The sequence below is a fragment of the Lissotriton vulgaris genome, chromosome 11 (assembly GCF_964263255.1).
Source record: "Lissotriton vulgaris chromosome 11, aLisVul1.2, whole genome shotgun sequence".
Classification (NCBI taxonomy): Eukaryota; Metazoa; Chordata; class Amphibia; order Caudata; family Salamandridae; genus Lissotriton; species Lissotriton vulgaris.
The window spans coordinates 120,567,469-120,591,070 of NC_141699.1; the positions used below are offsets into that span (position 1 = coordinate 120,567,469).

A 23,602-nucleotide genomic window follows, 5' to 3' on the forward strand; every position below is an offset into this window, starting at 1 on the left:
TGTGGAAAATAAAAGAAGCACAAATTCATAATAGCATCCTCATAGGGCCCACTGTCTTCAAATGTATACTAGAGGAGGAACCGCAATATTTTAAAGGAAAATAAATCATAGCTACATTTTTCCATTTTCCATACTGCAAGTCTGCCATTTCATTGCACTATATAGTTGCATTTGCTGCATTTCATTTTTAGCTTTAGGGGGTACAATATACTGGTTTCCTGGTTTTCAAAACATTCTAGGGGAAGATTCACAAGGATCTGACGCATCTGCATAGATGCATACTTTTCCTTGCGTCAGTGCTGAATGTCCTTGTGCCACTATGGATGTGCTGTATTTACAATACAGTGCTCCATGGTGCAAGGATTAACAGATGCATCCAAAATTCTGACACATGTGTTGGCACAAAAGTGACGCATTGCTGAAGTTGATCATGAAAGTGAAGCAAAAAGCCATGAGTCATTCCAAACGCTTGGTCTGTGCAGGCGTAGGGATTTTGCCGCAGTGAAGGCGTAAAGTGACGCAGTGAAATCTTGTAGATTTCAGTGCGTGAGTTCTACAAGGCTTTTTTTCGTGGAAACGCCCACCCTGCATACATTATGCCTGACGCAGGTATAATGTGATGCAGGGCTTTATAATGTGACGCATCTCCGTAGATGCGTCACATTGTAAAAGGGCCGCAACATTTACGCCGCAGCTGCGCCACAATACAGATTTTTATATGTGCCCTGTAAATGGCTGTGTGTACGTTGTGTGTCTCCGTCGGCATGCAGCATACAAATTTTCCCGGATCATGTAGCCCAGTTGGGCTGATGCAGCCACGCAAGAGCTCTTTGCGTGACCTCATTGTCACCGATTCAAATCAGGGAGGATCCACGCAGCCTTTCATGGCTCTCAGGTGAAAAAATGGGCCCTAGGGCAAGGAAGGAAATAGGACCCCTTATTCATGTTTGAAATATAAAATACCGCAATAATCGGGGTTCAGTGGGTCCCGCAGGTCTGTGGGCGCCAGTGCCACTGCACCTGCTGCAACAATGGAAGCTACGCCCCTGTCATACAGCTGGGTAACATCAATTACTCAGTGACAAAAAGAGCATTAAAAATACACTTTACATAATGTTAAATGACAAAAACAACAGCTTTGTCAGTTCTTGTTCTGTTTCAAGCACTCCATACAATCTGTATAAACCCTCTCCGCATTTTCCTACTTATAACAAACGCCTTTGCTCCCAGAAATAAACTTTCTAGGTGGTTTGTGTACATTTGAATGGGAGATGAGACCTCGAAAGAGCCCAGCTCTGCAACGGACTGCGAGTCAACTCAGAGAGCGGAAACAAAGCCCGTACTCTGGCCATCAACTACCCGAGCGAATCCGGGGATCGAAGGTGAGAACAAAGAGGAAGAAATACAAGAATTATGAAAACTGATCAAGGAGAAAAAATCCATAAGTTACTGCCGTATTTAAAAAGCCGAGAAAACAAAAAGAACGTAAAGAGTAAACTGAAGCCAAATAAAGTCACAGTTTTCTCCTTGTCACAGATAACAATTATGCAAGTAAATCGCATTGAAAAATAAACTATCTTATTTTTTTATTACATATTCTCCAGTCTCCGAAGAGACTGTCAAAAATTGTCATTTCAACTATATTTCAAGTCTCCATGACGGGGTATTGGGTAAAGTTTTCAATAAACAATAATCGCGCCTCGGTTAAACCTCATTGGCTACGATACTGCCACTGCGCAAAGCTAACCAAGTATAGTGTGAATTTCATGCCCACTCGCCCTAGTACCTCATGTTACAAAGAACATGAACCCTTTTCAAAAGATTTTATCTGTTTATGCATAACTACACCTCCACTGCTTCTGACAGGCAATGTAAGACATATGTTGGCGTTGTTTTACTAATTTCCATCAGCTCTCTGCCCCAAACTGTCGCTAGCCACACGCAGAGAATTCTGGGAAATTGTATGCTAAATAGCTCTTCAGGTAAGCAGCACCCTCCCTAGGTATGGATTTGATGCTCAGACAGATATCCCTTCACACAAAGATGAGATCTAGGCTGCTAGCCATGGGTTGTGGAAAATATAAGAAGCACAAATTCATAATAGCATCCTCATAGGGCCCACTGTCTTCAAATGTATACTAGAGGAGGAACAGCAATAATTTAAAGGAAAATAAATCATAGCTACATTTTTCCATTTTCTATACTGCAAGTCTGCCATTTCATTGCACTATATAGTTGCATTTGCTGCATTTCATTTTTAGCTTTAGGGGGTACAATATACTGGTTCCCTGGTTTTCAAAACATTCTAGGGGAAGATTCACAAGGATCTGACGCATCTGCATAGATGCATACTTTTCCTTGCGTCAGTGCTGAATGTCCTTGTGCCACTATGGATGTGCTGTATTTACAATACAGTGCTCCATGGTGCAAGGATTAACAGATGCATCAAAAATTCTGACACATGTGTTGGCACAAAAGTGACGCATTGCTGAAGTTGATCATGAAAGTGAAGCAAAAAGCCATGAGTCATTCCAAACGCTTGGTCTGTGCAGGCGTAGGGATTTTGCCGCAGTGAAGGCGTAAAGTGACGCAGTGAAATCTTGTAGATTTCAGTGCGTGAGTTCTACAAGGCTTTTTTTCGTGGAAACGCCCACCCTGCATACATTATGCCTGACGCAGGTATAATGTGATGCAGGGTTTTATAATGTGACGCATCTCCCTAGATGCGTCACATTGTAAAAGGGCCGCAACATTTACGCCGCAGCTGCGCCACAATACAGATTTTTATATGTGCCCTGTAAATGGCTGTGTGTACGTTGTGTGTCTCCGTCGGCATGCAGCATACAAATTTTCCCGGATCATGTAGCCCAGTTGGGCAGATGCAGCCACGCAAGAGCTCTTTGCGTGACCTCATTGTCACCGATTCAAATCAGGGAGGATCCACGCAGCCTTTCATGGCTCTCAGGTGAAAAAATGGGCCCTAGGGCAAGGAAGGAAATAGGACCCCTTATTCATGTTTGAAATATAAAATACCGCAATAATCGGGGTTCGGTGGGTCCCGCAGGTCTGTGGGCGCCAGTGCCACTGCACCTGCTGCAACAATGGAAGCTACGCCCCTGTCATACAGCTGGGTAACATCAATTACTCAGTGACAAAAAGAGCATTAAAAATACACTTTACATAATGTTAAATGACAAAAACAACAGCTTTGTCAGTTCTTGTTCTGTTTCAAGCACTCCATACAATCTGTATGAACCCTCTCCGCATTTTCCTACTGATAACAAACGCCTTTGCTACCAGAAATAAACTTTCTAGGTGGTTTGTGTACATTTGAATGGGAGATGAGACCTCGAAAGAGCCCAGCTCTGCAACGGACTGCGAGTCAACTCAGAGAGCGGAAACAAAGCCCGTACTCTGGCCATCAACTACCCGAGCGAATCCAGGGATCGAAGGTGAGAACAAAGAGGAAGAAATACAAGAATTATGAAAACTGATCAAGGAGAAAAAATCCCTAAGTTACTGCCGTATTTAAAAAGCTGAGAAAACAAAAAGAACGTACAGCCTGATTCATGTACGGGCCGTTTTGCGTGGCCCTAATAGCGAATCATAGCGACTCGCTATTGAGGACACGCAAAACGGCATTCATGTAGGAATTGCTAAATCAATAGCGATTCCTACATGTTCTCTATTTGCGAGTAGCAATTTGCTACTCGCAAAAAAAGGAATTTCTCCCCATTCAATCCTATGGGCCAAAAGGCCCATAGGAATGAATGGGGAGTATCCCTTATTTGCGAGTAGCAATTTGCTACTCGCAAATCAGATAGCGATTTTAAGGGTGCCAGGGGTGTCCAAAGGACACCCTGTAGCACCCTTAAAATGCACATTTGAACAGGTGTTGCGCACACAAATGTCCAAAGGACATGTGTGTGTGCAACATGCAACTTAGAAAAATGCTTTTAAAAGCATTTTTCTATGTTTTTGCTATTTACCGAGAGGTCTGACCTCTCGGTAAATAGCGGCCCAATTTTGCTAAATCGCAATTTTTGCAAGTGTCATGAATAGCATTTAAGGAATCTCTAATAGAGATTCCTTAAATGCTAATCCTCGCATATTTGCTAATTCCTCATTAGCGATTTTAGCATTTGGGATTGTGAATCCCAAATGACAAAATTGCACTCGCAAAAGGCAAGATTCTGAGAATCTTGCCCTTTGCGAGTGCAATTTTGCTGCATGAATCAGGCGGGTAAAGAGTAAACTGAAGCCAAATAAAGTCACAGTTTTCTCCTTGTCACAGATAACAATTATGCAAGTAAATCGCATTGAAAAATAAACTATCTTATTTTTTTATTACATATTCTCCAGTCTCCGAAGAGACTGTCAAAAATTGTCATTTCAACTATATTTCAAGTCTCCATGACAGGGTATTGGGTAAAGTTTTCAATAAACAATAATCGCGCCTCGGTTAAACCTCATTGGCTACGATACTGCCACTGCGCAAAGCTAACCAAGTATAGTGTGAATTTCATGCCCACTCGCCCTAGTACCTCATGTTACAAAGAACATGAACCCTTTTCAAAAGATTTTATCTGTTTATGCATAACTACACCTCCACTGCTTCTGACAGGCAATGTAAGACATATGTTGGCGTTGTTTTACTAATTTCCATCAGCTCTCTGCCCCACACTGTCGCTAGCCACACGCAGAGAATTCTGGGAAATTGTATGCTAAATAGCTCTTCAGGTAAGCAGCACCCTCCCTAGTTATGGATTTGATGCTCAGACAGATATCCCTTCACACAAAGATGAGATCTAGGCTGCTAGCCATGGGTTGTGGAAAATATAAGAAGCACAAATTCATAATAGCATCCTCATAGGGCCCACTGTCTTCAAATGTATACTAGAGGAGGAACAGCAATAATTTAAAGGAAAATAAATCATAGCTACATTTTTCCATTTTCTATACTGCAAGTCTGCCATTTCATTGCACTATATAGTTGCATTTGCTGCATTTCATTTTTAGCTTTAAGGGGTACAATATACTGGTTCCCTGGTTTTCAAAACATTCTAGGGGAAGATTCACAAGGATCTGACGCATCTGCATAGATGCATACTTTTCCTTGCGTCAGTGCTGAATGTCCTTGTGCCACTATGGATGTGCTGTATTTACAATACAGTGCTCCATGGTGCAAGGATTAACAGATGCATCAAAAATTCTGACACATGTGTTGGCACAAAAGTGACGCATTGCTGAAGTTGATCATGAAAGTGAAGCAAAAAGCCATGAGTCATTCCAAACGCTTGGTCTGTGCAGGCGTAGGGATTTTGCTGCAGTGAAGGCGTAAAGTGACGCAGTGAAATCTTGTAGATTTCAGTGCGTGAGATCTACAAGGCTTTTTTTTGTGGAAACGCCCACCCTGCATACATTATGCCTGACGCAGGTATAATGTGATGCAGGGCTTTATAATGTGACGCATCTCCCTAGATGCGTCACATTGTAAAAGGGCCGCAACATTTACGCCGCAGCTGCGCCACAATACAGATTTTTATATGTGCCCTGTAAATGGCTGTGTGTACGTTGTGTGTCTCCGTCGGCATGCAGCATACAAATTATCCCGGATCATGTAGCCCAGTTGGGCAGATGCAGCCACGCAAGAGCTCTTTGCGTGACCTCATTGTCACCGATTCAAATCAGGGAGGATCCACGCAGCCTTTCATGGCTCTCAGGTGAAAAAATGGGCCCTAGGGCAAGGAAGGAAATAGGACCCCTCATTCATGTTTGAAATATAAAATACCGCAATATTCGGGGTTCAGTGGGTCCCACAGGTCTGTGGGCGCCAGTGCCACTGCACCTGCTGCAACAATGGAAGCTACGCCCCTGTCATACAGCTGGGTAACATCAATTACTCAGTGACACAAAGAGCATTAAAAAATACACTTTACATAATGTTAAATGACAAAAACAACAGCTTTGTCAGTTCTTGTTCTGTTTCAAGCACTCCATACAATCTGTATGAACCCTCTCCGCATTTTCCTACTGATAACAAATGCCTTTGCTCCCAGAAATAAACTTTCTAGGTGGTTTGTGTACATTTGAATGGGAGATGAGACCTCGAAAGAGCCCAGCCCTGCAACGGACTGCGAGTCAACTCAGAGAGCGGAAACAAAGCCCGTACTCTGGCCATCAACTACCCAAGCGAATCCGGGGATAGAAGGTGAGAACAAAGAGAAAGAAATACAAGAATTATGAAAACTGATCAAGGAGAAAAAATCCATAAGTTACTGCCGTATTTAAAAAGCCGAGAAAACAAAAAGAACGTAAAGAGTAAACTGAAGCCAAATAAAGTCACAGTTTTCTCCTTGTCACAGATAACAATTATGCAAGTAAATCGCATTGAAAAATAAACTATCTTATTTTTTTATTACATATTCTCCAGTCTCCGAAGAGACTGTCAAAAATTGTCATTTCAACTATATTTCAAGTCTCCATGACGGGGTATTGGGTAAAGTTTTCAATAAGCAATAATCGCGCCTCGGTTAAACCTCATTGGCTACGATACTGCCACTGCGCAAAGCTAACCAAGTATAGTGTGAATTTCATGCCCACTCGCCCTAGTACCTCATGTTACAAAGAACATGAACCCTTTTCAAAAGATTTTATCTGTTTATGCATAACTACACCTCCACTGCTTCTGACAGGCAATGTAAGACATATGTTGGCGTTGTTTTACTAATTTCCATCAGCTCTCTGCCCCAAACTGTCGCTAGCCACACGCAGAGAATTCTGGGAAATTGTATGCTGAATAGCTCTTCAGGTAAGCAGCACCCTCCCTAGTTATGGATGTGATGCTCAGACAGATATCCCTTCACACAAAGATGAGATCTAGGCTGCTAGCCATGGGTTGTGGAAAATATAAGAAGCACAAATTCATAATAGCATCCTCATAGGGCCCACTGTCTTCAAATGTATACTAGAGGAGGAACAGCAATAATTTAAAGGAAAATAAATCATAGCTACATTTTTCCATTTTCTATACTGCAAGTCTGCCATTTCATTGCACTATATAGTTGCATTTGCTGCATTTCATTTTTAGCTTTAGGGGGTACAATATACTGGTTTCCTGGTTTTCAAAACATTGTAGGGGAAGATTCACAAGGATCTGACGCATCTGCATAGATGCATACTTTTCCTTGCGTCAGTGCTGAATGTCCTTGTGCCACTATGGATGTGCTGTATTTACAATACAGTGCTCCATGGTGCAAGGATTAACAGATGCATCAAAAATTCTGACACATGTGTTGGCACAAAAGTGACTCATTGCTGAAGTTGATCATGAAAGTGAAGCAAAAAGCCATGAGTCATTCCAAACGCTTGGTCTGTGCAGGCGTAGGGATTTTGCCGCAGTGAAGGCGTAAAGTGACGCAGGGAAATCTTGTAGATTTCAGTGCGTGAGTTCTACAAGGCTTTTTTTCGTGGAAACGCCCACCCTGCATACATTATGCCTGACGCAGGTATAATGTGATGCAGGGTTTTATAATGTGACGCATCTCCCTAGATGCGTCACATTGTAAAAGGGCCGCAACATTTACGCCGCAGCTGCGCCACAATACAGATTTTTATATGTGCCCTGTAAATGGCTGTGTGTACGTTGTGTGTCTCCGTCGGCATGCAGCATACAAATTTTCCCGGATCATGTAGCCCAGTTGGGCAGATGCAGCCACGCAAGAGCTCTTTGCGTGACCTCATTGTCACCGATTCAAATCAGGGAGGATCCACGCAGCCTTTCATGGCTCTCAGGTGAAAAAATGGGCCCTAGGGCAAGGAAGGAAATAGGACCCCTTATTCATGTTTGAAATATAAAATACCGCAATAATCGGGGTTCAGTAGGTCCCACAGGTCTGTGGGCGCCAGTGCCACTGCACCTGCTGCAACAATGGAAGCTACGCCCCTGTCATACAGCTGGGTAACATCAATTACTCAGTGACACAAAGAGCATTAAAAAATACACTTTACATAATGTTAAATGACAAAAACAACAGCTTTGTCAGTTCTTGTTCTGTTTCAAGCACTCCATACAATCTGTATGAACCCTCTCCGCATTTTCCTACTTATAACAAACGCCTTTGCTCCCAGAAATAAACTTTCTAGGTGGTTTGTGTACATTTGAATGGGAGATGAGACCTCGAAAGAGCCCAGCCCTGCAACGGACTGCGAGTCAACTCAGAGAGCGGAAACAAAGCCCGTACTCTGGCCATCAACTACCCGAGCGAATCCGGGGATCGAAGGTGAGAACAAAGAGGAAGAAATACAAGAATTATGAATACTGATCAAGGAGAAATAATCCCTAAGTTACTGCCGTATTTAAAAAGCTGAGAAAACAAAAAGAACGTAAAGAGTAAACTGAAGCCAAATAAAGTCACAGTTTTTTCCTTGTCACAGATAACAATTATGCAAGTAAATCGCATTGAAAAATAAACTATCTTATTTTTTTATTACATATTCTCCAGTCTCCGAAGAGACTGTCAAAAATTGTCATTTCAACTATATTTCAAGTCTCCATGACGGGGTATTGGGTAAAGTTTTCAATAAGCAATAATCGCGCCTCGGTTAAACCTCATTGGCTACGATACTGCCACTGCGCAAAGCTAACCAATTATAGTGTGAATTTCATGCCCACTCGCCCTAGTACCTCATGTTACAAAGAACTTGAACCCTTTTCAAAAGATTTTATCTGTTTATGCATAACTACACCTCCACTGCTTCTGACAGGCAATGTAAGACATATGTTGGCGTTGTTTTACTAATTTCCATCAGCTCTCTGCCCCAAACCGTCGCTAGCCACACGCAGAGAATTCTGGGAAATTGCATGCTAAATAGCTCTTCAGGTAAGCAGCACCCTCCCTAGTTATGGATTTGATGCTCAGACAGATATCCCTTCACACAAAGGTGAGATCTAGGCTGCTAGCCATGGGTTGTGGAAAATATAAGAAGCACAAATTCATAATAGCATCCTCATAGGGCCCACTGTCTTCAAATGTATACTAGAGGAGGAACAGCAATAATTTAAAGGAAAATAAATCATAGCTACATTTTTCCATTTTCCATACTGCAAGTCTGCCATTTCATTGCACTATATAGTTGCATTTGCTGCATTTCATTTTTAGCTTTAGGGGGTACAATATACTGGTTCCCTGGTTTTCAAAACATTCTAGGGGAAGATTCACAAGGATCTGACGCATCTGCATAGATGCATACTTTTCCTTGCGTCAGTGCTGAATGTCCTTGTGCCACTATGGATGTGCTGTATTTACAATACAGTGCTCCATGGTGCAAGGATTAACAGATGCATCCAAAATTCTGACACATGTGTTGGCACAAAAGTGACGCATTGCTGAAGTTGATCATGAAAGTGAAGCAAAAAGCCATGAGTCATTCCAAACGCTTGGTCTGTGCAGGCGTAGGGATTTTGCCGCAGTGAAGGCGTAAAGTGACGCAGTGAAATCTTGTAGATTTCAGTGCGTGAGTTCTACAAGGCTTTTTTTCGTGGAAACGCCCACCCTGCATACATTATGCCTGACGCAGGTATAATGTGATGCAGGGTTTTATAATGTGACGCATCTCCCTAGATGCGTCACATTGTAAAAGGGCCGCAACATTTACGCCGCAGCTGCGCCACAATACAGATTTTTATATGTGCCCTGTAAATGGCTGTGTGTACGTTGTGTGTCTCCGTCGGCATGCAGCATACAAATTTTCCCGGATCATGTAGCCCAGTTGGGCAGATGCAGCCACGCAAGAGCTCTTTGCGTGACCTCATTGTCACCGATTCAAATCAGGGAGGATCCACGCAGCCTTTCATGGCTCTCAGGTGAAAAAATGGGCCCTAGGGCAAGGAAGGAAATAGGACCCCTTATTCATGTTTGAAATATAAAATACCGCAATAATCGGGGTTCGGTGGGTCCCGCAGGTCTGTGGGCGCCAGTGCCACTGCACCTGCTGCAACAATGGAAGCTACGCCCCTGTCATACAGCTGGGTAACATCAATTACTCAGTGACAAAAAGAGCATTAAAAATACACTTTACATAATGTTAAATGACAAAAACAACAGCTTTGTCAGTTCTTGTTCTGTTTCAAGCACTCCATACAATCTGTATGAACCCTCTCCGCATTTTCCTACTGATAACAAACGCCTTTGCTACCAGAAATAAACTTTCTAGGTGGTTTGTGTACATTTGAATGGGAGATGAGACCTCGAAAGAGCCCAGCTCTGCAACGGACTGCGAGTCAACTCAGAGAGCGGAAACAAAGCCCGTACTCTGGCCATCAACTACCCGAGCGAATCCAGGGATCGAAGGTGAGAACAAAGAGGAAGAAATACAAGAATTATGAAAACTGATCAAGGAGAAAAAATCCCTAAGTTACTGCCGTATTTAAAAAGCTGAGAAAACAAAAAGAACGTACAGCCTGATTCATGTACGGGCCGTTTTGCGTGGCCCTAATAGCGAATCATAGCGACTCGCTATTGAGGACACGCAAAACGGCATTCATGTAGGAATTGCTAAATCAATAGCGATTCCTACATGTTCTCTATTTGCGAGTAGCAATTTGCTACTCGCAAAAAAAGGAATTTCTCCCCATTCAATCCTATGGGCCAAAAGGCCCATAGGAATGAATGGGGAGTATCCCTTATTTGCGAGTAGCAATTTGCTACTCGCAAATCAGATAGCGATTTTAAGGGTGCCAGGGGTGTCCAAAGGACACCCTGTAGCACCCTTAAAATGCACATTTGAACAGGTGTTGCGCACACACATGTCCAAAGGACATGTGTGTGTGCAACATGCAACTTAGAAAAATGCTTTTAAAAGCATTTTTCTATGTTTTTGCTATTTACCGAGAGGTCTGACCTCTCGGTAAATAGCGGCCCAATTTTGCTAAATCGCAATTTTTGCAAGTGTCATGAATAGCATTTAAGGAATCTCTAATAGAGATTCCTTAAATGCTAATCCTCGCATATTTGCTAATTCCTCATTAGCGATTTTAGCATTTGGGATTGTGAATCCCAAATGACAAAATTGCACTCGCAAAAGGCAAGATTCTGAGAATCTTGCCCTTTGCGAGTGCAATTTTGCTGCATGAATCAGGCGGGTAAAGAGTAAACTGAAGCCAAATAAAGTCACAGTTTTCTCCTTGTCACAGATAACAATTATGCAAGTAAATCGCATTGAAAAATAAACTATCTTATTTTTTTATTACATATTCTCCAGTCTCCGAAGAGACTGTCAAAAATTGTCATTTCAACTATATTTCAAGTCTCCATGACAGGGTATTGGGTAAAGTTTTCAATAAACAATAATCGCGCCTCGGTTAAACCTCATTGGCTACGATACTGCCACTGCGCAAAGCTAACCAAGTATAGTGTGAATTTCATGCCCACTCGCCCTAGTACCTCATGTTACAAAGAACATGAACCCTTTTCAAAAGATTTTATCTGTTTATGCATAACTACACCTCCACTGCTTCTGACAGGCAATGTAAGACATATGTTGGCGTTGTTTTACTAATTTCCATCAGCTCTCTGCCCCACACTGTCGCTAGCCACACGCAGAGAATTCTGGGAAATTGTATGCTAAATAGCTCTTCAGGTAAGCAGCACCCTCCCTAGTTATGGATTTGATGCTCAGACAGATATCCCTTCACACAAAGATGAGATCTAGGCTGCTAGCCATGGGTTGTGGAAAATATAAGAAGCACAAATTCATAATAGCATCCTCATAGGGCCCACTGTCTTCAAATGTATACTAGAGGAGGAACAGCAATAATTTAAAGGAAAATAAATCATAGCTACATTTTTCCATTTTCTATACTGCAAGTCTGCCATTTCATTGCACTATATAGTTGCATTTGCTGCATTTCATTTTTAGCTTTAAGGGGTACAATATACTGGTTCCCTGGTTTTCAAAACATTCTAGGGGAAGATTCACAAGGATCTGACGCATCTGCATAGATGCATACTTTTCCTTGCGTCAGTGCTGAATGTCCTTGTGCCACTATGGATGTGCTGTATTTACAATACAGTGCTCCATGGTGCAAGGATTAACAGATGCATCAAAAATTCTGACACATGTGTTGGCACAAAAGTGACGCATTGCTGAAGTTGATCATGAAAGTGAAGCAAAAAGCCATGAGTCATTCCAAACGCTTGGTCTGTGCAGGCGTAGGGATTTTGCCGCAGTGAAGGCGTAAAGTGACGCAGTGAAATCTTGTAGATTTCAGTGCGTGAGATCTACAAGGCTTTTTTTTGTGGAAACGCCCACCCTGCATACATTATGCCTGACGCAGGTATAATGTGATGCAGGGCTTTATAATGTGACGCATCTCCCTAGATGCGTCACATTGTAAAAGGGCCGCAACATTTACGCCGCAGCTGCGCCACAATACAGATTTTTATATGTGCCCTGTAAATGGCTGTGTGTACGTTGTGTGTCTCCGTCGGCATGCAGCATACAAATTATCCCGGATCATGTAGCCCAGTTGGGCAGATGCAGCCACGCAAGAGCTCTTTGCGTGACCTCATTGTCACCGATTCAAATCAGGGAGGATCCACGCAGCCTTTCATGGCTCTCAGGTGAAAAAATGGGCCCTAGGGCAAGGAAGGAAATAGGACCCCTCATTCATGTTTGAAATATAAAATACCGCAATATTCGGGGTTCAGTGGGTCCCACAGGTCTGTGGGCGCCAGTGCCACTGCACCTGCTGCAACAATGGAAGCTACGCCCCTGTCATACAGCTGGGTAACATCAATTACTCAGTGACACAAAGAGCATTAAAAAATACACTTTACATAATGTTAAATGACAAAAACAACAGCTTTGTCAGTTCTTGTTCTGTTTCAAGCACTCCATACAATCTGTATGAACCCTCTCCGCATTTTCCTACTGATAACAAACGCCTTTGCTCCCAGAAATAAACTTTCTAGGTGGTTTGTGTACATTTGAATGGGAGATGAGACCTCGAAAGAGCCCAGCCCTGCAACGGACTGCGAGTCAACTCAGAGAGCGGAAACAAAGCCCGTACTCTGGCCATCAACTACCCAAGCGAATCCGGGGATAGAAGGTGAGAACAAAGAGAAAGAAATACAAGAATTATGAAAACTGATCAAGGAGAAAAAATCCATAAGTTACTGCCGTATTTAAAAAGCCGAGAAAACAAAAAGAACGTAAAGAGTAAACTGAAGCCAAATAAAGTCACAGTTTTCTCCTTGTCACAGATAACAATTATGCAAGTAAATCGCATTGAAAAATAAACTATCTTATTTTTTTATTACATATTCTCCAGTCTCCGAAGAGACTGTCAAAAATTGTCATTTCAACTATATTTCAAGTCTCCATGACGGGGTATTGGGTAAAGTTTTCAATAAGCAATAATCGCGCCTCGGTTAAACCTCATTGGCTACGATACTGCCACTGCGCAAAGCTAACCAAGTATAGTGTGAATTTCATGCCCACTCGCCCTAGTACCTCATGTTACAAAGAACATGAACCCTTTTCAAAAGATTGTATCTGTTTATGCATAACTACACCTCCACTGCTTCTGACAGGCAATGTAAGACATATGTTGGCGTTGTTTTACTAATTTCCATCAGCTCTCTGCCCCAAACTGTCGCTAGCCACACGCAGAGAATTCTGGGAAATTGTATGCTAAATAGCTCTTCAGGTAAGCAGCACCCTCCCTAGTTATGGATGTGATGCTCAGACAGATATCCCTTCACACAAAGATGAGATCTAGGCTGCTAGCCATGGGTTGTGGAAAATATAAGAAGCACAAATTCATAATAGCATCCTCATAGGGCCCACTGTCTTCAAATGTATACTAGAGGAGGAACAGCAATAATTTAAAGGAAAATAAATCATAGCTACATTTTTCCATTTTCTATACTGCAAGTCTGCCATTTCATTGCACTATATAGTTGCATTTGCTGCATTTCATTTTTAGCTTTAGGGGGTACAATATACTGGTTTCCTGGTTTTCAAAACATTGTAGGGGAAGATTCACAAGGATCTGACGCATCTGCATAGATGCATACTTTTCCTTGCGTCAGTGCTGAATGTCCTTGTGCCACTATGGATGTGCTGTATTTACAATACAGTGCTCCATGGTGCAAGGATTAACAGATGCATCAAAAATTCTGACACATGTGTTGGCACAAAAGTGACTCATTGCTGAAGTTGATCATGAAAGTGAAGCAAAAAGCCATGAGTCATTCCAAACGCTTGGTCTGTGCAGGCGTAGGGATTTTGCCGCAGTGAAGGCGTAAAGTGACGCAGGGAAATCTTGTAGATTTCAGTGCGTGAGTTCTACAAGGCTTTTTTTCGTGGAAACGCCCACCCTGCATACATTATGCCTGACGCAGGTATAATGTGATGCAGGGTTTTATAATGTGACGCATCTCCCTAGATGCGTCACATTGTAAAAGGGCCGCAACATTTACGCCGCAGCTGCGCCACAATACAGATTTTTATATGTGCCCTGTAAATGGCTGTGTGTACGTTGTGTGTCTCCGTCGGCATGCAGCATACAAATTTTCCCGGATCATGTAGCCCAGTTGGGCAGATGCAGCCACGCAAGAGCTCTTTGCGTGACCTCATTGTCACCGATTCAAATCAGGGAGGATCCACGCAGCCTTTCATGGCTCTCAGGTGAAAAAATGGGCCCTAGGGCAAGGAAGGAAATAGGACCCCTTATTCATGTTTGAAATATAAAATACCGCAATAATCGGGGTTCAGTAGGTCCCACAGGTCTGTGGGCGCCAGTGCCACTGCACCTGCTGCAACAATGGAAGCTACGCCCCTGTCATACAGCTGGGTAACATCAATTACTCAGTGACACAAAGAGCATTAAAAAATACACTTTACATAATGTTAAATGACAAAAACAACAGCTTTGTCAGTTCTTGTTCTGTTTCAAGCACTCCATACAATCTGTATGAACCCTCTCCGCATTTTCCTACTTATAACAAACGCCTTTGCTCCCAGAAATAAACTTTCTAGGTGGTTTGTGTACATTTGAATGGGAGATGAGACCTCGAAAGAGCCCAGCCCTGCAACGGACTGCGAGTCAACTCAGAGAGCGGAAACAAAGCCCGTACTCTGGCCATCAACTACCCGAGCGAATCCGGGGATCGAAGGTGAGAACAAAGAGGAAGAAATACAAGAATTATGAATACTGATCAAGGAGAAATAATCCCTAAGTTACTGCCGTATTTAAAAAGCTGAGAAAACAAAAAGAACGTAAAGAGTAAACTGAAGCCAAATAAAGTCACAGTTTTTTCCTTGTCACAGATAACAATTATGCAAGTAAATCGCATTGAAAAATAAACTATCTTATTTTTTTATTACATATTCTCCAGTCTCCGAAGAGACTGTCAAAAATTGTCATTTCAACTATATTTCAAGTCTCCATGACGGGGTATTGGGTAAAGTTTTCAATAAGCAATAATCGCGCCTCGGTTAAACCTCATTGGCTACGATACTGCCACTGCGCAAAGCTAACCAATTATAGTGTGAATTTCATGCCCACTCGCCCTAGTACCTCATGTTACAAAGAACTTGAACCCTTTTCAAAAGATTTTATCTGTTTATGCATAACTACACCTCCACTGCTTCTGACAGGCAATGTAAGACATATGTTGGCGTTGTTTTACTAATTTCCATCAGCTCTCTGCCCCAAACCGTCGCTAGCCACACGCAGAGAATTCTGGGAAATTGCATGCTAAATAGCTCTTCAGGTAAGCAGCACCCTCCCTAGTTATGGATTTGATGCTCAGACAGATATCCCTTCACACAAAGGTGAGATCTAGGCTGCTAGCCATGGGTTGTGGAAAATATAAGAAGCACAAATTCATAATAGCATCCTCATAGGGCCCACTGTCTTCAAATGTATACTAGAGGAGGAACAGCAATAATTTAAAGGAAAATAAATCATAGCTACATTTTTCCATTTTCCATACTGCAAGTCTGCCATTTCATTGCACTATATAGTTGCATTTGCTGCATTTCATTTTTAGCTTTAGGGGGTACAATATACTGGTTTCCTGGTTTTCAAAACATTCTAGGGGAAGATTCACAAGGATCTGACGCATCTGCATAGATGCATACTTTTCCTTGCGTCAGTGCTGAATGTCCTTGTGCCACTATGGATGTGCTGTATTTACAATACAGTGCTCCATGGTGCAAGGATTAACAGATGCATCCAAAATTCTGACACATGTGTTGGCACAAAAGTGACGCATTGCTGAAGTTGATCATGAAAGTGAAGCAAAAAGCCATGAGTCATTCCAAACGCTTGGTCTGTGCAGGCGTAGGGATTTTGCCGCAGTGAAGGCGTAAAGTGACGCAGTGAAATCTTGTAGATTTCAGTGCGTGAGTTCTACAAGGCTTTTTTTCGTGGAAACGCCCACCCTGCATACATTATGCCTGACGCAGGTATAATGTGATGCAGGGCTTTATAATGTGACGCATCTCCCTAGATGCGTCACATTGTAAAAGGGCCGCAACATTTACGCCGCAGCTGCGCCACAATACAGATTTTTATATGTGCCCTGTAAATGGCTGTGTGTACGTTGTGTGTCTCCGTCGGCATGCAGCATACAAATTTTCCCGGATCATGTAGCCCAGTTGGGCTGATGCAGCCACGCAAGAGCTCTTTGCGTGACCTCATTGTCACCGATTCAAATCAGGGAGGATCCACGCAGCCTTTCATGGCTCTCAGGTGAAAAAATGGGCCCTAGGGCAAGGAAGGAAATAGGACCCCTTATTCATGTTTGAAATATAAAATACCGCAATAATCGGGGTTCGGTGGGTCCCGCAGGTCTGTGGGCGCCAGTGCCACTGCACCTGCTGCAACAATGGAAGCTACGCCCCTGTCATACAGCTGGGTAACATCAATTACTCAGTGACAAAAAGAGCATTAAAAATACACTTTACATAATGTTAAATGACAAAAACAACAGCTTTGTCAGTTCTTGTTCTGTTTCAAGCACTCCATACAATCTGTATGAACCCTCTCCGCATTTTCCTACTGATAACAAACGCCTTTGCTACCAGAAATAAACTTTCTAGGTGGTTTGTGTACATTTGAATGGGAGATGAGACCTCGAAAGAGCCCAGCTCTGCAACGGACTGCGAGTCAACTCAGAGAGCGGAAACAAAGCCCGTACTCTGGCCATCAACTACCCGAGCGAATGCAGGGATCGAAGGTGAGAACAAAGAGGAAGAAATACAAGAATTATGAAAACTGATCAAGGAGAAAAAATCCCTAAGTTACTGCCGTATTTAAAAAGCCAAGAAAACAAAAAGAACGTAAAGAGTAAACTGAAGCCAAATAAAGTCACAGTTTTCTCCTTGTCACAGATAACAATTATGCAAGTAAATCGCATTGAAAAATAAACTATCTTAGTTTTTTATTACATATTCTCCAGTCTCCGAAGAGACTGTCAAAAATTGTCATTTCAACTATATTTCAAATCTCCATGACGGGGTATTGGGTAAAGTTTTCAATAAGCAATAATCGCGCCTCGGTTAAACCTCATTGGCTACGATACTGCCACTGCGCAAAGCTAACCAATTATAGTGTGAATTTCATGCCCACTCGCCCTAGTACCTCATGTTACAACGAACATGAACCCTTTTCAAAAGATTTTATCTATTTATGCATAACTACACCTCCACTGCTTCTGACAGGCAATGTAAGACATATGTTGGCGTTGTTTTACTAATTTCCATCAGCTCTCTGCCCCAAACCGTCGCTAGCCACACGCAGAGAATTCTGGGAAATTGTATGCTAAATAGCTCTTCAGGTAAGCAGCACCCTCCCTAGGTATGGATTTGATGCTCAGACAGATATCCCTTGTAATAAGAAACAATGTCCCACTAGGTATCACTAATAAAGACAGTTCAAAATTATGCATACAGTACGTATTGCAAGAAAGGAACACCAGGGAGTCTCAGTACATTTTGTGAGAGGGTTATTAATCACCAATTGCATTAGACACGGGAAGCACAGTTAAGGCAGCACTGTACATGAAAAAAACATCATGAAGCAACCCAAATAACACTTGGTGAAAATGTGATGACGCAGTGATAGTGACGACGCAAGTGAAAGTGAAAAGCAGCGTGGTCGGCGCAAAGTGATAAAAACACTCAAATAAAGGCTTTCACATTAAATATATACAATTAGACATGTTGAATTTGAGATAGTGATAAGCCTATTGGTAGTGCGCCGTGAAATCGCGCTGTTGTTGTCGACGGCGTTTCGATCCTCTATGATTCGGGATCCTCTTCAGGACAGGGTTGGCGTTGAATTAAGGTGCTGCATGGGAAAATAATTAATATTAGGAGAGCGGGCAAGAAGCGGAGGCTAAAAAGGAACGTGGAAGTGTGCCGAGTGATCTGGCGCTTTACAGTTAACATGAAGTTTAAAAAAAGGGGGGGGGGCGGGGGGGGGGTTTAAAAGGAAGGATCAATTGGTGTGGCCAGTGGGGGATGGCATGCCATTATTGGTGCTTAAGGAAGGTGAGACTGGAGTGGAGGTGGGGCGGGGGGAGAGGAGGGGAAGGGGGGGGGGGGGGTTGGGGGGGGGGGAAAGGGCAAGGGTTAAGTTAGACCAACCTGAAAGATTAGGTACACTAACTGGATCCAGTGGTGGGTAGTGGGTCCGGGGCCTCGTACACATTTAATGAGTGTAGTTTCAGGTAATGGTCACAGCGCCTGAAATTGAGAAGGGGATGCATCGATCGGTCTATGCGTTTAAACCAACAGTTAGGTGAGGGTACAAATTGTGCCTAATGCCGCCGAGTTACGGTCGATATAGCAGGTACCTGAATCGCTGGATGCAGAGCGTTGCAGGTTAGGAATCAAGCGATCACGCTGGGCGATTAGACATTCGATTCCGTCTAGGTGGAGTGCCTAAAGGGGGGAAATGCGAAGAGCGATTAGGTGCTATGGTATACGGTCCGGAGCGGCGGTCACACTGGTAGCGCGTGTTCCACCAGGCAAGGGGTAGTTAGTTACCTGGGTAAGTCAGGCAGCGGTTGCCGATTAGATCTAGGCAGTAGCGTCCCGTGCAGAGTAGCGGGTAGACTACCGGTCGTGAACCAAACCAGGAAGTAACCGATCCGGAGGGGGCGGGGCTGCAGGGAGGGAGGGGGCGGGACGGGGTGGGAAACAGGAGTGGTAGTACCGCCCATCGGCTAAGGCTGTTCGTGGGCGCAGGAAAACGTGGCGAAGGTATTGCATATATTACACCGTTGCAATTACAATTAGATGAATATTTACAACTTACATCAGAGTGAATATATGACCAAACTAAAATAGCAGGGTAACAGTAAAAATCATGTAACGAGCCAAATCACAATCTAAACATTAGGCATGTACTCGGTGAGCTTGAAAGTTCAGAGTATGGCAGAATTCTAGTGTAGGAGGTTAGGGAGATTTATACAGGTATTAGTAGTTTCACAGGGGTCGTAGTAATAGTGGGGACTGGGGAAGGAGACATTCATGAACTTGTAAAGGGGTTCAGGTGATGACTGTGCTGCTCCATTCATCAAGGGTGTTCAGACCCCTATTTACGGAGTCTGTGAGTGAGATCCATTTGCATTCAGCTCGATTTAGGAGTGCGTTTATATTGCCACCTCTGGTTGGAAGTGTGAGATGTTCAATTACTTGCCACCTAATATCAGTGTCCCGGTGGCCTTTTTCAATGAAGTGTGAAACAAGGGGGGCTGACAGCACTTGGCAGTTGACTCGGCTCTTATGTTGGATAATGCGCTGTTTCACCATTTGTGTGGTCTGGCCAATGTAAAGTAGGTCGCAGGGACAGCGGATTGCATAAATCACATTAGTGGTTTTGCAGTTAGTATGACATGTAAGTTCGTATCTTTTCTCATTGTACAGAAACTCTTTGGTGTTAGTAGTGAGTTCGCAAACACTGCAGCTTTGGCACTTGAAATGTCCAAGGATTGGGGGCAAGCCCCAGGAGGAGGTGATAGTGTTCTGGTTTCTGGTTGTTTCCGGCCAGGTAATCGCACGTACCAGATGATTCGCAATATTGTTACTGCGTTGGTATGAGAACAAAGGTGGGTCTCGGAATTGTTCTTCGCATCTTAACACCGTCCAGTTTTTCTTAATGATGGAACTCACTTTGTTGCTGTCTGGTCCAAATGTCGACACAAAGGGAATCCTTGTCATAGGTTCTCTGGTTTTGGGTATTAGTAAGTTTTCACGATGGAAGTACCAGGCACGTTTTTTAGCTCTGGTAACCAATCTACGAGGGTAGCCTCTATGTACAAGTTTGTTCATCAGGATGTCTGCTTCGCGAAAGTAGTCTTTCTTCCATTTACAGTTGCGCCTGATACATAAAAATTGACCAAAGGGCAATCCGTCTTTGAGCCTCTTGGGTGATGGCTTGAGTAGTGGAGCAGGGTGTTCCGTTCTGTAGGTTTTCGGTAGAGGCTGGTCCCCAATTTTCCATCCTCGGCATGTATAATCACATCTAGGAATGGTAGGTCGTTAACTTTGGATTCACTGGTGAAGTTTAGAATGTTCTTGACTGTTATTGAGCCACTCAATGAAAAGTGTTAAATCATCGGAAGAACCATGCCAGAGGAGAAGGATGTCGTCAATGTAGCGACGCCAAAGCCCCACATGTTGGAGGTGGGGATTGATTGGGTTAAGGAATAATGATTGCTCCAGATTATGTACATAGAGAATCGCAAAGTTGGGTGCAAAGCAAGCGCCCATTGAGACTCCTTTGACTTGTAAATAGTAAGTATCGCGATACAAAAAGTAGTTGTTTTGTAGGGCAATTCGAAGTAAGTCCATGATAAATTCTGTTGGGAGTCTCGCGGGTAGTGGTCTGGTTAGTAGTAGGTCCTGAATGACTTGGAGGCCTTCTCTGTGAGGGATGTTTGTATACAATGATTCTATGTCCAGACTGACCATGAGTTGAGCGGTAGTATCGAATTCTTTGTTCTCTATAGTTGTGATGAGATCCATAGTATCTCGTATATAGGTGTCGGTTAACGGTACAAATTCTTTTATGATGGCATCGATGAATTTGCCCAAGGGTTCAAGGATTGACCCGCAACCGGAAACAATAGGTCGACCCGGGGGATTGGTGGTATTCTTGTGAATTTTGGGCAGGACGTATAGGACGGGTGTCCTAGGATGAGAGTTGTTAAGAAAGGCATGTTCTTTTTTGGTAATGATGCCAAGTTCTCTGGCTGAGGATGTTGTCCTGAGTATTTTCGATTTGATGTCTTGCAAAGGGTCTTTTGTGAGAGGTCGGTAATGTTCCAAGTTGCACAGTTGTCGTTTGATTTCAGTGTCATATTGATCAATGTCCATTATGACAATTCCTCCGCCTTTATCGGCAGGCTTAATGATAATTTGGTTATTGTTTCTAAGAGACTGCAGAGCATTCTTTTCTGTTAGGGGTAAGTTATAGGGGGTGAATTTTGAAGAGGTTTTGAGGTCCAGCACTTCCTTCATAACCAGTTTCTCAAAGGTCAGGATTTCCGGTGACATTTGATTGGTGGGAGGGTTGAAGGTAGAAGGAGGTCGGAATATGGATTGATTCTGGTAATTGGACTCAGTTTTATCCGCAAAGAAATGTTTAAGTCGTATCCTTCTAAAGAATTTAAGTAGGTCAGCTTGGAGATTGAGGAAGTTCGTACGTTCCGTGGGGACAAAGGACAGTCCCCTGGACAGTAAACGTGTTTCATCAGATGTCATAATGTGTTTAGACAGGTTGAATATAGGGATGGTAAGGTCCACGTCCTGGGCTGCACTTTCAGTGTTTATTGTTGTTGCCCCCATTGATAGAACCTGTTCCGAGTCCGTCGTTCTCCTGGGACTTGTGGTTGGTATTGCCGGTTCCTTGTTTGGCGATTTTGTGGAGGGGGTTGGCCGCGGCCGCGGCCCCTGCCTAAAAAACCGGGTGGCAAGAGGGGTTGGGGCCTGTTGCTGGAGGTGGAGGCTCCTGGATCTAGTTCTTCTGCTGATGTGTTGGATGAGTCAGAGAAAGTGACTCTTTGGTTGTTCCGGAATCTACCCCAGTTCTGTGACCTTGGTGGATTATATGGAGTGTTGAAGAACTCCTCGTTTAGGTAGGGGTAAGTATTTTCCACTTTGTAGAATTTAATATCCTTCTCTATTTTGTTTACTTTTTTGTTGGTTTCAAAGGTGCAGAAGGTTTCAATTGTTTTATTAATTTTCTCAAGGAGACTTTTTGCATCGGCCAGTGAGTCGTCTGCTGCGATGAGTTTTTCAAGTTCCTCAATTTCTTGAAGCTCCAAGCGGCTATGTTCTACGGCGGTGTCAATTCCTAGAACCATCCAATGGCGTGAGCATGTGGTGGCGAGGTGGCTGAAACTAGATCTGAATTTTGGATCTTGAGTGAAGATAGCAGGGACGTTCCTTATTTGTAAGCCTACCGGTATGACACCCGATCTTAGGTAATCTGTAAGCATTCGTGCATGGAGATCCGTGCGTATTTGCTTTTTCTTTAGTTTTTCAAGTTTGTCAAGTAAAACTTTGGAGGAATTAGGGGTGGAAGTGGTCGAGGTAGAAGCAGCAGAGCCTGAAAGGAGTGATGGCCCTGTAAGCTTCGACTGAATGTACTCTTCTGAGTAAGTAAGAGACTCCTTGGACATAGTGTGTATCTAAAAACTACTACACAACTAAAGGCTTGAATGAATAAAGCACATATAGTTAGTACCATATGGTACTACTCTCGCAGCTCAGCAGCTGCTCACTAATGAGTGAAAAAAACAGGAGTATAACCCATAGACCAAAATGGGACTGGGTACGTAAATTGTAATAAGAAACAATGTCCCACTAGGTATCACTAATAAAGACAGTTCAAAATTATGCATACAGTACGTATTGCAAGAAAGGAACACCAGGGAGTCTCAGTACATTTTGTGAGAGGGTTATTAATCACCAATTGCATTAGACACGGGAAGCACAGTTAAGGCAGCACTGTACATGAAAAAAACATCATGAAGCAACCCAAATAACACTTGGTGAAAATGTGATGACGCAGTGATAGTGACGACGCAAGTGAAAGTGAAAAGCAGCGTGGTCGGCGCAAAGTGATAAAAACACTCAAATAAAGGCTTTCACATTAAATATATACAATTAGACATGTTGAATTTGAGATAGTGATAAGCCTATTGGTAGTGCGCCGTGAAATCGCGCTGTTGTTGTCGACGGCGTTTCGATCCTCTATGATTCGGGATCCTCTTCAGGACAGGGTTGGCGTTGAATTAAGGTGCTGCATGGGAAAATAATTAATATTAGGAGAGCGGGCAAGAAGCGGAGGCTAAAAAGGAACGTGGAAGTGTGCCGAGTGATCTGGCGCTTTACAGTTAACATGAAGTTTAAAAAAAGGGGGGTGTCATACCGGTAGGCTTACAAATAAGGAACGTCCCTGCTATCTTCACTCAAGATCCAAAATTCAGATCTAGTTTCAGCCACCTCGCCACCACATGCTCACGCCATTGGATGGTTCTAGGAATTGACACCGCCGTAGAACATAGCCGCTTGG

The 23,602-nt window shown here is 43.2% G+C and overlaps 8 non-coding genes across 8 annotated transcripts; all 8 read right to left on the minus strand.

Moving 5' to 3' along the window:
• Positions 1 to 1,604: 1,604 nt before the first annotated feature.
• On the minus strand, positions 1,605 to 1,744 carry LOC147679186 (U4 spliceosomal RNA). The gene has a single exon (XR_015301758.1). It is a non-coding gene; the product is annotated as a U4 spliceosomal RNA (small nuclear RNA).
• Positions 1,745 to 4,362: 2,618 nt separating this feature from the next.
• Positions 4,363 to 4,502, minus strand: LOC147679187 (U4 spliceosomal RNA). The gene has a single exon (XR_015301790.1). It is a non-coding gene; the product is annotated as a U4 spliceosomal RNA (small nuclear RNA).
• Positions 4,503 to 6,433: 1,931 nt separating this feature from the next.
• LOC147679188 (U4 spliceosomal RNA) lies at positions 6,434 to 6,573 on the minus strand. The gene has a single exon (XR_015301649.1). It is a non-coding gene; the product is annotated as a U4 spliceosomal RNA (small nuclear RNA).
• A 1,931-nt stretch (positions 6,574 to 8,504) lies between these two features.
• LOC147679189 (U4 spliceosomal RNA) lies at positions 8,505 to 8,644 on the minus strand. The gene has a single exon (XR_015301650.1). It is a non-coding gene; the product is annotated as a U4 spliceosomal RNA (small nuclear RNA).
• A 2,618-nt stretch (positions 8,645 to 11,262) lies between these two features.
• Positions 11,263 to 11,402, minus strand: LOC147679190 (U4 spliceosomal RNA). The gene has a single exon (XR_015301791.1). It is a non-coding gene; the product is annotated as a U4 spliceosomal RNA (small nuclear RNA).
• A 1,931-nt stretch (positions 11,403 to 13,333) lies between these two features.
• LOC147679191 (U4 spliceosomal RNA) lies at positions 13,334 to 13,473 on the minus strand. The gene has a single exon (XR_015301651.1). It is a non-coding gene; the product is annotated as a U4 spliceosomal RNA (small nuclear RNA).
• A 1,931-nt stretch (positions 13,474 to 15,404) lies between these two features.
• LOC147679192 (U4 spliceosomal RNA) lies at positions 15,405 to 15,544 on the minus strand. The gene has a single exon (XR_015301653.1). It is a non-coding gene; the product is annotated as a U4 spliceosomal RNA (small nuclear RNA).
• Positions 15,545 to 17,474: 1,930 nt separating this feature from the next.
• Positions 17,475 to 17,614, minus strand: LOC147679193 (U4 spliceosomal RNA). Its single transcript, XR_015301704.1, has one exon. It is a non-coding gene; the product is annotated as a U4 spliceosomal RNA (small nuclear RNA).
• Between the last annotated feature and the right edge of the window lie 5,988 nt (positions 17,615 to 23,602).